Source organism: Pantherophis guttatus, chromosome 1 (assembly GCF_059756535.1).
Source record: "Pantherophis guttatus breed Tessera chromosome 1, ASM5975653v1, whole genome shotgun sequence".
Lineage (NCBI taxonomy): Eukaryota > Metazoa > Chordata > Lepidosauria > Squamata > Colubridae > Pantherophis > Pantherophis guttatus.
In genome coordinates, this window is record NC_142063.1 from 110,026,845 (window position 1) to 110,039,335 (window position 12,491).

Sequence of the window (12,491 nt, forward strand, 5' to 3'; positions counted from 1 at the left end):
GGCACCGGCTGCGCCCTCAGTCGCCGCTTCGGGGTGGGGTGGGGGGCTCTAGGCATTAATTAGTGGGGGGGGCGTGAATTCCACACAAAGCGCGGTTACTACCGCTGCCCCGCGTGGCTCTGAGGCGCTCCCAGTCGGTTTCAGCGTCTGTGGAGATTCTCAGTCATCCAGGACATAATTGCCTCAAAGGTGTTTTTTTTCCCCCAAAAGCCCACTGGACTGCCTTTTTCCCCTTGGGGAAGACGTTTCGCTTCTCATCCAAGAAGCTTCATCGGTTCTGACCTCGAGGCAAAAAAAACCAAAACAAAACACTGTCCAGTGGCCTTTTGAAAAAGCACTTTTTGAGACGGCTTGGTTCCAATGGCGCATCGAAGAACAGGTCGAAACGCACACTCTCTGCCCTAAACTGAAGTCTTCCAGGGTCTGAGACTACAGGGACTGCAGCCATGACTACAGAGCTTATAATTGCACTTCTCTGGAGGGCGGCAAGTCAGGCAGGGGAGATGCGTTACTTCATCCTGTCTCCTATTATCCGATTTAAATGAAGGATTGGGAGTACGTACCGTGCTCTTACTGTTGGCTTAGCCTTGATTGATTGAATAAACCACATTTGGTTGTGGTGTATAAAACGCTAGCTCATCATTTATGGATTGCATGATATCTGCTTGCCAGATCTCCAACAGTTGGTTGTTTTTGTGGTGGTTACTAATAACTGCAATTAATGATATACATCATCTTCTTCAAAAGACTAAAATGTTACAGAATGTTCAACGATGGCAACAACCTTGTGGGATCTGAAAGGCAAGCATATTATGCTATGAGCCTTCATATTTTTGCCCAGGCAGCTGAGCAAAAATCAAGGGAGCAAGCCAACACAGTTTTCAGTAAATTTGCTAGGGGATATAAATACAACATCTTGAAAAGTGTGATAGGAGTTTCCTGGCCTCCTTTATAATGAGTTCATTAAGGTGGCGTCTCTTTGAATACCTTGAAAAGCTTCTTCCCAGACTTCACTCCACCTGCACTAATTTGCTGTTTTTGTGATAAACTGCCAAGTGATTTGCCTACTCTCTGTCCATATTGTACCAGTGTTTCCATCCTTCCCAAAATTTCTTACACATATGTGGTAGTTGAATATCAAACCTTTTGACTTATAAATATGTGTATACATGTACTATTGCAAGAACTCATGCTTAATACTTGTTTGATTATATTAATATGATTGTTTATGTAATAGTGGTTTGCCATTTTTTTCTGGGATTTTGTACAATTTCCCACTCCTGGATCCAACCTTGAAATTGCTTGGTTATCACTCATTCAAGTACTAATCAAGTCCAACCCTGATTAGCTGATTTCAAGATCAGCCAACAGTTACTAGGGAATTTGCCCATTGTGACATACACATCGTTGCACATCTATATTTATAGATGAAGGAACACTGATGTAAAACATGAAGAGCTTAGGCAGATAGAATCTGAGAAATTATCTTTTTCTGTCTTTAACTGCTGGATGGCAAGTGCATATTTATCAGGTGCAACATCTGGCACATAAATACCGAGGATGAGATCCTTTAAAGATCAAATTTCTATCTATCATTGACCAAACCTAGAGAAAAAAAATAGGCAACTTTATCTGGTTGTGTGCTTCAACAGAATATTCATTTTGAGTAAAATCTCATATAACTTTAAAGATATCATGTATATTTCAACTAAGTAATCTGGAACAAAACAATTCTTCTTGCTGGATGATGAATTTATCATCAATTTATCATTTCAATAGTGCTGGTTATTGCCTCCAACTATACAAGAAATCTTTCCTTCCTTTGCATGGGACCCAGATACTCTAAAAGATGGAAATTCACTGGATGTTGAGCAAATTGCGGTGCAGTGGAAAATGTAAACCATGAGAGGAAATGCCAGGCTATTTCCCAAGGGTGTTTAAAGAACTGGCCCATCAAGAAACTCCATATTATTCAGTGGGATCAGGAGCATTTTCCAACTGAAGACTGAATAGACAATTGTGAAAGAACTAATAGGACTGATTTGGTGTGTTCTCCTTGTCTCAAACTATGAAAGACCAAAGTTTCTTTCAAACCTCTTTAGAAGTACAGTGTGATAATTGCTAATTCAAGAGATTATGCTAGCAAATAACTAAGGAGTAGCTAATTTCAGGACATCTTAAAAACTGTACTATTGGCAAGTCACTAAGCCAGTGATACATAACTAAATATAGCCGACCAACATGTAGTGCATAGATTGTTGCAGCAATCTATGAAGGATGAGATTGAAATTTTCAGTCTTCTTCTTTTCCTCTCTCTTTTTGGGGTTGGGGAGGAATGGGGGGGCGATTAAGAGACAAAATATATGACTTAAATTTGTCAGGTCAAGCATTGACACCTCTCCTGCGCGAGCTGCACTGGCTCCCAGTGGTCTTCCGGGTGCGATTCAAGGTGTTGGTTACCACCTTTAAAGCGCTCCATGGCATAGGACCCGGGTACCTTCGAGACCGACTTCTGCCACCAATAACCTCCCACCGACCAGTCCGCTCCCACAGAGAGGGTCTCCTCAGGGTGCCATCGGCCAAGTTATGTCGGCTGGCGACACCCAGGGGGAGGGCCTTCTCTGTGGGAGCCCCAGCCCTGTGGAATGAACTGCCCCCGGAAATATGTAAGATCTCCGACCTCCGGGTGTTTCGCTGCGCTCTGAAGACCCTGTTGTTCCGCCAGGCCGGGCTATTAACATAACGTTTTAAATTGGGGTATTTTAAATTTCTGGGATTTTTAATTGGAGCCTAATTATTTAATGATTTTAAATTTTAATTGTTGTTTTGTTTCTGTGTTTTTAAATAGGCTGTACACTGCCCTGAGTCCTTCGGGAGAAGGGCGGTATAGAAATAAAATTATTATTATTATTATTATTATTATTATTATTATTATTATTATTATTATTATTATTATTATTATTATTATTATTATTTTAAATATCTTTTGAACATTTTCCCCCAAACAGTTTCCTCCACTGTTTTGAGAATGATGTAGTTTCAGCATGCGGCACACATCTTGGTTTGACTCACAAATTGATAGAAGGTGTACATTCCTGAGCTAGGCTAGTGAAAATTTATTAGACTTTCCTAGTATCTCACCAAACTGTTGATGCTCTTTAATTATAAAACTTACAGATGGTGACAAAACTTAACTGGTCTTGCATGATTTTGAAACCGCTAACTAGATTGGTTCAGTTTAATATATGATGGGGAGAACCACCAGAAAAAGAGTATAAGCTAATGGGAAGTTAACAAAAGCTTCAGAAAAAAGCTATGGAAAAAATGTTTTTGTACTGTTGCCAACTCTGATTTCTGATATTCCAGCTTTTATCAGACAACTGCTCTGCTTATTAATGGATTTTTGTTTTGGCAGATCCATGCACACATGGATCTGCCACCAATCTGCGGTGACAAATTTTCCCATTATTTCTCTCTGTGCAGAATAGCTGTTTTTTCATCAGTTGCACTTCTGCGTTTTGCCTGCAAGACTCTTAAAAGACACTGGTTATAAAAAGGCCTTGCTGTTTTCATAATCTACAACAGGAAGAAGAAGCTTTTATCCCACAAAACTAATGGGGCTTCGCCCCCTGATAGAAAGCAGGATTTACTGCTAAACAAAAAAGTCCCTGGACAAATTTGGGTCTAGCTTTGCTGCCTGCTAGATCCTGTCATCCAGCTAAAATAACTAGAGGCCTAAATACAAAGCTCAGTTTCTTAGACATTTTGGGACAGATTATATGAGCTGGGAGTATTCTGTGATGAAGGAATTATAAAGAGACAAACATTGTATTATAGCAAATATTCTAAGCTCACAAACTGAAAACTCTGCTCTTTTCATATCAAGGCCAGAATTCTCTAACATATTTTGATTCTGTTTCAGGAGCAAGACAGAAAGCATATGTTCATTTTTAATTGCATTTTTTCTGCCATTCCTAAATTAGTTGGGGGGGAATGCCAATCTGTTCTAATAATCCTAATTTATGTGCTAATCATGTATTGGTAAAACAGCATTTTTTAAATTAAAAAAATCCCTTTCCTTTTTCTGGCAACTTGTTACAGCTCTCCCAAGAGCCCAATGGGCAAAATCAGAAATTAGTTTCTAAAGAGAAAGATAACAGATGCCATCTTATCCAAAATCTGTGTGAAAAGATAACAACATGATAAACTAAAAATAGGTTGCATTATGCCTAATGATGAATTCTGTTTCCACTTAGAGGTCACTACTGTTGGGTCATCAAAATATTTGTGTGATTTGGGATTACAGTTTATGAGGTTCCATCAGATTGTAAATTGGTTGCTTTTAAAAAGAAAAAAAAACCGTTACTGACAATTTCATCCACCTTGGTTGAAAATTACTATAAGGATCCATTTCCTTTTATATCACTAGCCTATGAACGCCAAGCCACATTTCCTAATACTTTTTTCTTCTGATGATCTGTACTGTGGGTGCAACCCCATAGCTGGTACTATGGTTCGTCGCACAGTCAGTTAGATGTTCAGACTGGATTTGGCATTTTTATCCACCTATCAAGTCCTTCCCAAGGACCTGAGATAGGCAGATGTTGATGTTTTGTGGTGTTAGAGGTAGTGTCACAGGATGTAAGCTGTTCTGAGTAAAGCCACCTTTTGCAATTGACTGATGGTGAATTTGTCAATGCCAGTGGTGTTCAAATGGTGCTCCAGTTGTTTTGGGATGGCACCCAAAGCACCTATAACTATTTAACAATTTATTTTTTAAAAAATTTGATTTATATGCCGCCCTTCTCCGGAGACTCAGGGCGGCTTACAATGCGTTAAGCAATAGCCTTCATACTTTTGTATATTTATACAAAGTCAGCTTATTGTCCCCACAAACTGGGTCCTCAATTTACCTACCTTAGAAAGGATGGAAGGCTGAGTCAACCTTGAGCCTTGGCGAGATTTGAACTTACAGTAATTGCAGACAGCTGGTGTTAATCACAATGCTATCAGTCTGCTGAGCCACCAGGCCCTAGTTTATATTATTAATATTGTTATTATTGCCCTAGTGCATCAATAATATGTTCCTCCTGATCAAGAAACCTCAGAATTAGCAAAACATTTCAGGTACCCTCCTACCATCCTGGCAGTTAGAGCTGAATATGATTTCTTGCAGGCAGCTACAAAGGACACTACCAAAAATAGTAGAATAAACATGCTGGGCTGGGCACCATAATTTCATGACTCTTATAAATGAAGCAAGAGTTTCATAATTCTACCTCTGAGGCATTTTCCTCCCCTTCTTTTCTTGCAATAGGGTCTTTCTTCTGTAGAGCCTGGCTCTAACCCTATAACATAGACTGTTTACACAGCAGTGCTTGGTGATGAGATCAAACTTGCTTTAACAACTATTCCCCTCCTCTTTCCATGCATGTAGCCTGCCATTTTCTGCAGATGTTCTATAGAAGTTTAATCAACAGCAAGCACAAATTTTGTTGCCTATCCTTATAACAGGCTGAAAGACAGATCTCAAAACCCATATGGGGTGCCCTTGACCTTCCATTCAGCTAACTGTGAATGTGCCACAGTCACACATACAAATGGACCAGTCACCCGAGATTGGAATCAGATTTATTTGTGCTTTAGTCCCATTCAAAACATTAATAGTGCCTAAATGAATCATGCCTAACATAAGACAGTTGACTTCAATAGCCTTCTAATTATGCCTCCAGATTTCCAGGCACAATGGTTGAAAATCAGTGGTAGGTTTTTTCCAATCATTTTAAAGTAAGAAACACAGAAAAAATATGGTGTACTGTAAATCATTCTTAATATAGTTTGTTTTTTTTTTAAAGGGGGCACTTCCCTTCTCAAATAATCTGGAGGAAAAACTTTTTAAGAAAATGCTCTTCCCATTTACATAAAGTTGGAAAGGTCAACAAGCACCAACCTATCATATCCCCAATAAATATTATGGATCCTGAACACTAAAATTGCTCACCTCTGGATTTTACCATGACCACACCAGTGATGGGTTGCCCCCGGTTTGGACCTGTTCGCAAGAACCGGTAGTAAAACTGGTGGGAGGCCCCGCCCACCGCCCCGGATGTCATCATCGGCGATCTGCGCATTTGCAGAAGCAAGGCGCTCGAATGAAGCAATCCCGTTGCGAACTGGTGGTAAAGGTAAGTAGAACCCACCTCTGGATCACACCATTATTGCTTAAGTAAAAAAAACCTTAACATATCCTGGGAACCCAAAAGAGACTGCCTGTCTGCTTTATGTTTCCAGTCCTGCCAATGAACTTCTGTTGGCAGATTGGTGAGAATGTTACTTTGCAGCAATGGGCATGAAAAGACCATCCTGAGATGCAGGGATGCAAGAGCCATAAGGAGAAACAATGGTTCTCAGCTTGTGTTTTAAGTCTTTTCTCAGCATCAGCATCATCAGCAATTCTATCAAAATGCAGGGAGGGGGATGCTAGGTGTCTCCCTAGGGCCAATAGGCAGTTGGTTAGACACATTTCTAGAAAGCTCAGAAAGTTCATTCCCATTTGGAAAAGAGAGCTGCAAGATCTCTCCATCTAAGTACATTGTGTTAACTGTTCACTCTCTAACCCCCCCCCAAACTGAACAGAATCTAAGCCTCTGAGTAGCTTGAACATCAAGACCATATATGATTGCAGTTGCTGTTTATTTTGGGCGATTTAATTTATTCATGTTCCACATCTTCAACATGCTGTTTATCACGTAACTTTTGCTAAGGGCTTTCTTGTGATGTTTTAAGTCAAGCTAAAACAAAACTTGCCGTTCCATCAATGTTCAGTCTTGTTTTACTGCTAGATGAGCTTTTTGTGTTTTGTCAAGCCATTTGATAAACAGCTGGCATGGCAATATATTCTTACAGGTGGCATTTCTAACACACCTTTTTAATTGCATCATTGGTTTATCCTGGTTTTCTGCCCCTCCTTAAATCAAGTATTAAACTTGGAAAAAAAGCAAATTAGTACTGTAATATTTGATAAAAAAAAACCTCAGTTGAACTAATAGTACCATGTTTATCATATATTACAGAATTTAATTTGTTAAACAAACCATAATTATTTGGGCTTACACATATTAAACCATAGCACATGATTTACACATAATTGCTGCATTCGCACAGTGTAATAAATATGTTGAAACAAGCCACAATATGTCTTGGGTGCTTGGACATAAAGTAATATTTTATTCTGTCCCCCGTTCTACCAATTTTGTTGTTTATGAAATTCTATGTAAAGTATTAATAAACATGCATTTACTTCTGAGGCTGAGCTCATCTTTTCTCCATTTGCAAGAGTTTGATGTCCCTGAGCAGAACCCAACTTTTTTTGGCTGGAACCTTGCCTGTCCCATGAATTTACTAACCCTCCATATTACAATTTATACATATAGTAATGTATTTTGTTCCTTTTTCAATGCTCGAAAAACAAGAGCCAGAATTCCACACCCAGTTTAGCTGTAGGGTTACTGGAGGTGATTAAGGTATTTTTATGGTTTTTTTTAAAAAAAAAACTTTTAATGTTAAGTATTTTTCCCTTAAATTCTGCCAGTTCCCTGCCCATCTAACCCCTGGGCTGTATTTTAAATCATTATTATAAGTAAGGATTACCCAAACAACTTAGTCATTTTCAATTCACTTGTAGTTTATATGTTTCTCAGCTGATGGAACTTCTTGCCCTTTTATCACTGGGAATAAATGAAGTAGCTGTTTATCCCAGTAGAGCACAATTTATTGGCTTGGATGACAACGTAACATGTTACATGACACTTGCACGCAGTCAATAATGCCATTTTAGTTCTCTTATTTTTGAAGAGAAAAATATTCAGAACTGCTGACATCTAGATTTATTGATCGTCATTTACTTTGTAACCTCAAGACTAGACCACAAGAGTGCACACAAAGCTCCCTTTGATGAATTTTTGGAGTAGCGAGCTTGTTTCTTGACTATGAATGGATAATTGGGAGTACAATTTGCACTCTGGGTTTGAAACGGATTTTCCCACATACTATTTGGCTTTCCACTGCTCTATACCTTCGTTAGAGAGCACCAGCTTGGTGCACAGAATTGGTCATCTGCTCATTTGAAATGTTAAGGAAACACTGAAGAACAGGATGAGCACGGAGATATATCTAGTTAGTATACCGCATGAGTTCTTACCTTGGAAGAAAAAGACCACCTAGTATATAGAGACCGTAGTATATTAGTAGACCATTTGCAAAACATTCCGATATAAAAAGCTCCAGGTCCAGGATAGACTTATACACAAGCTTTATTTTCCCAATAATATTTTGGTTCATCCTAATTAGTTTTAGTTTTTTGATATGTTATCTGGCTGAAAGGCTGGTTCAGAACAGTTATAGGAAAAAGTTGTTATGGTGTAAAGTGGGGATAGAAACTGATAGTAAGATGAATGGGGAAAAAGTTTGGCAAGAGCATCCTAAGTAATGCTGTCCTGATTCCATAGTTGGGAACTGTTTTAGTAACCCTGTGCATGGTTACATTTTTATTCAATTTAGTAAATTGAATATCAATTAACATAAGAAACAGAAATGTTTTGTAGCATACAGGAAAGTAAACAAAAAGGACATCTGTTCCAAAACAGTAAAATCCTGAAGTTGGAAAATGTATTCTGAAACCAGGGAGCCAGAACACTGGCAACAGGCATCTCTACAATTGTTAAAACTGTTACCATACTGATAAGGCACCCAACCTAACCCTTTCAATCTGCTACCCTCCACAGTTGTAGTGTTACAGCACCTTTCATTTCAGTAGCAGCAGATGAAAAAAGAATGGGCTTTTGAACTTTATGGGCTGTGGTGGCGCGGTGGTTAGAATGCAGTATTGCACTATAATTCTGCCCACTGCCAGGAGTTTGATCCTGACCAGCTCAAGGTTGACTCAGCCTTCCATCTTTTCGAGGTTGGCAAATGAAGACCCAGGTTGTTGGGGGCAATAGGCTGACATTGTAAACCTCTCAAAGAGTGCTGTCAAACACTATGGAGTGGTATATAAACTAGGAGCTTAGGGCCACTTATCTGACAATAAGTAACTCCAAAATCTAGTCGATATCTCTGCCTATTTCAGGATGGAAGATTTGATGGCTGCTGTGTTTAAGGAAAGAGAGGTTCTAGAGACAAGCTGTCACCACATAATTTAATGATACACAGAAAGAATGGATAATTAAATACCTTATTAATGCTATTATCCATTATTGTGGCCTGTAAATTGCCCATAAATCTTATTATTCTCAGAAAGCAGTTCTCCTTAATTTGAGCTATGATTATCTTAAGCTCCTGAGCAACCAGATATTTTTTTCGCAAAAGTCTCTGTGGCAGAATAATTTTTAATTAACCCTTGCTTGCATTCATTGCTTGCATGTTTTTGATAGCAAAAGCAAAAGAATCTAATACAAAAGAACATTCAATAAAAATTGAATGGAAACCATAATTTGTCTAAAAATGTATACTCAACTTCGAGCAGTAATTAAATATGAAAGGAAAATTCTATTCATCCTGATCCAACTGTGTTAAATATTGATGAATCAATATTGGCAAATTCTTAGAAAAATCCAAAGGGAACCCCTGCATTTTCATCAGTCTACAGTCTGCCAGATTTCCTTTTCGTTGCTCTTTTCCTCAACACATAACCTGAAATTCAGATGCAGAATGGTGTAAATAGTGGAATAAATGGAAGGTGATTTGCGGATCTCTCTCTACTGTCTTCTTTCTGCATCGTCTAATACTGGGGTGTCAAACTCGATTTTATTGAGGGCTGCATCAGGATTGTGTTTGACCTCGGGGGACCTGGGTGGGCGAGCTCCATTTTTGGCTGCGATGGCCTCCTGCAACCCTCTGCCAGCGAAAACGGAGCCTGGGAGGGCTGTGTGGGCCAATCCTATGTTGTTTCCAGGTCGGCCCCATGGACCAGACTAAACACCCCGCAGGCTGGATCCAGACCGCAGACTTTGAGTTTAACACCCCTGCTCTAATACAAATCCAAAAAATGTTATAAAGTTTTGTTGCTGAGTAGGAACAAGTGCACTTCCAAATAATAGAACAGACATTGTGTATGCTCAGAAATCTTAATAAAAAACCAGCTGCGTTCACACGATACAATGGCATCCATAGAGAAGAGGGGAAGGGATGTCCTTGCATCATAATATCATTGAAGAAATGGTGTGAATTGTATCATTTCTCTCATTGTGGGTTCTTATGGACACCTTTGATGCATGAGAAACTAAGAATTAATTATGATGAAATGACTCAGCCACTGAATGTAATCCAGACAACATATGAAATTTTGATTTAGGGTTTAATAATCCTCCACTTTTAAGATATTATTGCAATAACCTTTGTGCTAGTCGATATTTCCTGCTCAGTTTTTTCTGTTAAATTGTAAACAACACAGAAAAATCCAGGAGCGCCTGAATTTCTACAAAGGACCATAGGTAAAGATAAGTTACAAGAAGTCATGATTGTGTCCTGTGGCTAAACTATATCATTTGTTTCCCAAATACACACTAGTGGGGGGGGGGGGACGGGACACAAGAAGCAGCAGAGATGTATGGGTCAAATAGTTCCACTCTACAGCTGCCTATCTGGGTGTCTAGAACCAGAAAGCAAGATTAACTTTCTGATTGACCTTTCCATTTAAGTCCAGATAAAATAAGGATTAATGTAAAGGAGATCAATCTGAGGAACCTTTTACTTACTTACCTTTTACTAACCTTGGTTCCAACTACAACTAAATTATTCCATGGTAACCATTATTTGGTCTACAGTCCAGGTTCAGATGATGTGGACCTAATGAGAAGTTCATTTGAGATGCCATGTGAATATAGTCATCTTGATGCTATTTTATCTCATGTGCTTGGTAGTACAATTTAGTACCTTTATGGAAGTATAGTCAAGATGAGACATGGAGAAAAACAAGCTTATAGATAAAGAGGGCTGACATTAAAAGCCTGACTCGTGGTAGTTCAGGAAGCCCTTTTGTACTAATTTGTGAACTAAATAGCCTTATTACAAGAAATTCTCAGAGAAGTCAGTCTTAGTGATTTAAACATAATGTTTCCCAGTAACTTTGCAAAGCATTAAAGTAGTCTGAGCCTTCAACTTGTAATGTAAGGGTATTGATTTATGATTTTCTTAGTATAGTTAAAATGAATGAAATATTATGTATGAACACTGCACAAAAATATGTTTATATAACCCCGGAATCCCTTAATTTGGGATAGATTTGGGGCGACTGGATGGAGCTGAGCGTTTACTGGCCGGATGCCCTTAATGACGCTATGTGGAGGATGCAGCAGATATTTTTTTCTTTCCACCCTAGGAGAGAAACATCTGCTGCCACTTAAGATTGAACTTTCAACCTTCTGAGTGAGAGGCGAGCATCTTCACCACTAGGCCACCACACTGCTCGTATGAAACACTGCATGAATATTAATATTCATATCAACTATCACCAATATTATGAGATTAGTAATGGATTGTCCTTTTTAAAAAAATATTATGGTCACTCCTGGCCATGCCTCAAAGTTAAAACCTTTTTCTGTCTTATAACTAAGTATTGATTATTGATCCAGCTAGTATATGCTATGATGATAAATTGTTTATAAATTATTTTTTCCATTATTGTTACTCAGGATTACAACTCCATGTGCCACTTCCCACCTGCAACTCAATGACATTTGCAGGGTATCAGAACCCAGATTATTAAAATGTATTTTTTGTTTGCAGTTAGAATGGACCCATGATATCCTAGAAAAATAAATTAAAAATAAAACAAGCCATTCAAAGATATCCCCCAAAACTGTTGTTGGAACGAAAGTATAAATAGAGCATATTTATCATTGTGGTGTCAAGCCTCAAGTGTTTGTCAAAGCAGTGTTTGCCACACTGTAATACTCATTTCAGAGATTTCCAAAGGCAGAAGGTGCAAATCCAATTCTACTTTTGTCCAGGTACTCTAGGACTGAAACAGATTCACACAGATATTTTTCAGAGTTCTGGGGCTATGATCCTCTTTGCATATGTATAACTCTTATTTATTTACCTCTTTATCTATCTATGTATTCATTCATTCATTCAATTTCTATAGCATCTGTTATAGCAATGTTATCATCTAAAAGCTGCCAGTGACAGCTGTTTCTGTACCTTTGATTGCAACATAACATGCAAACCAGCTTTAATGAGAAGCCTGCATAATAAAAGAATATGAAAATTTTGCCTGTAATTTAAATTAGTGATGGTCCATTGATAAACCATTTTCTTATGCTGTAGTAGTCTTTGAGCAACTGGTATGAGCATTTACACGGAACCAGACCTAAAATCTAAGTCAGCAGATTCACATATTTAAAAAACCCTGTGAATTGCTTTATTAGTTATATAAAATCAATGAATATAAATATTTTAAAAGAAAAAAAGCCATGGACACAGGCTGGTTC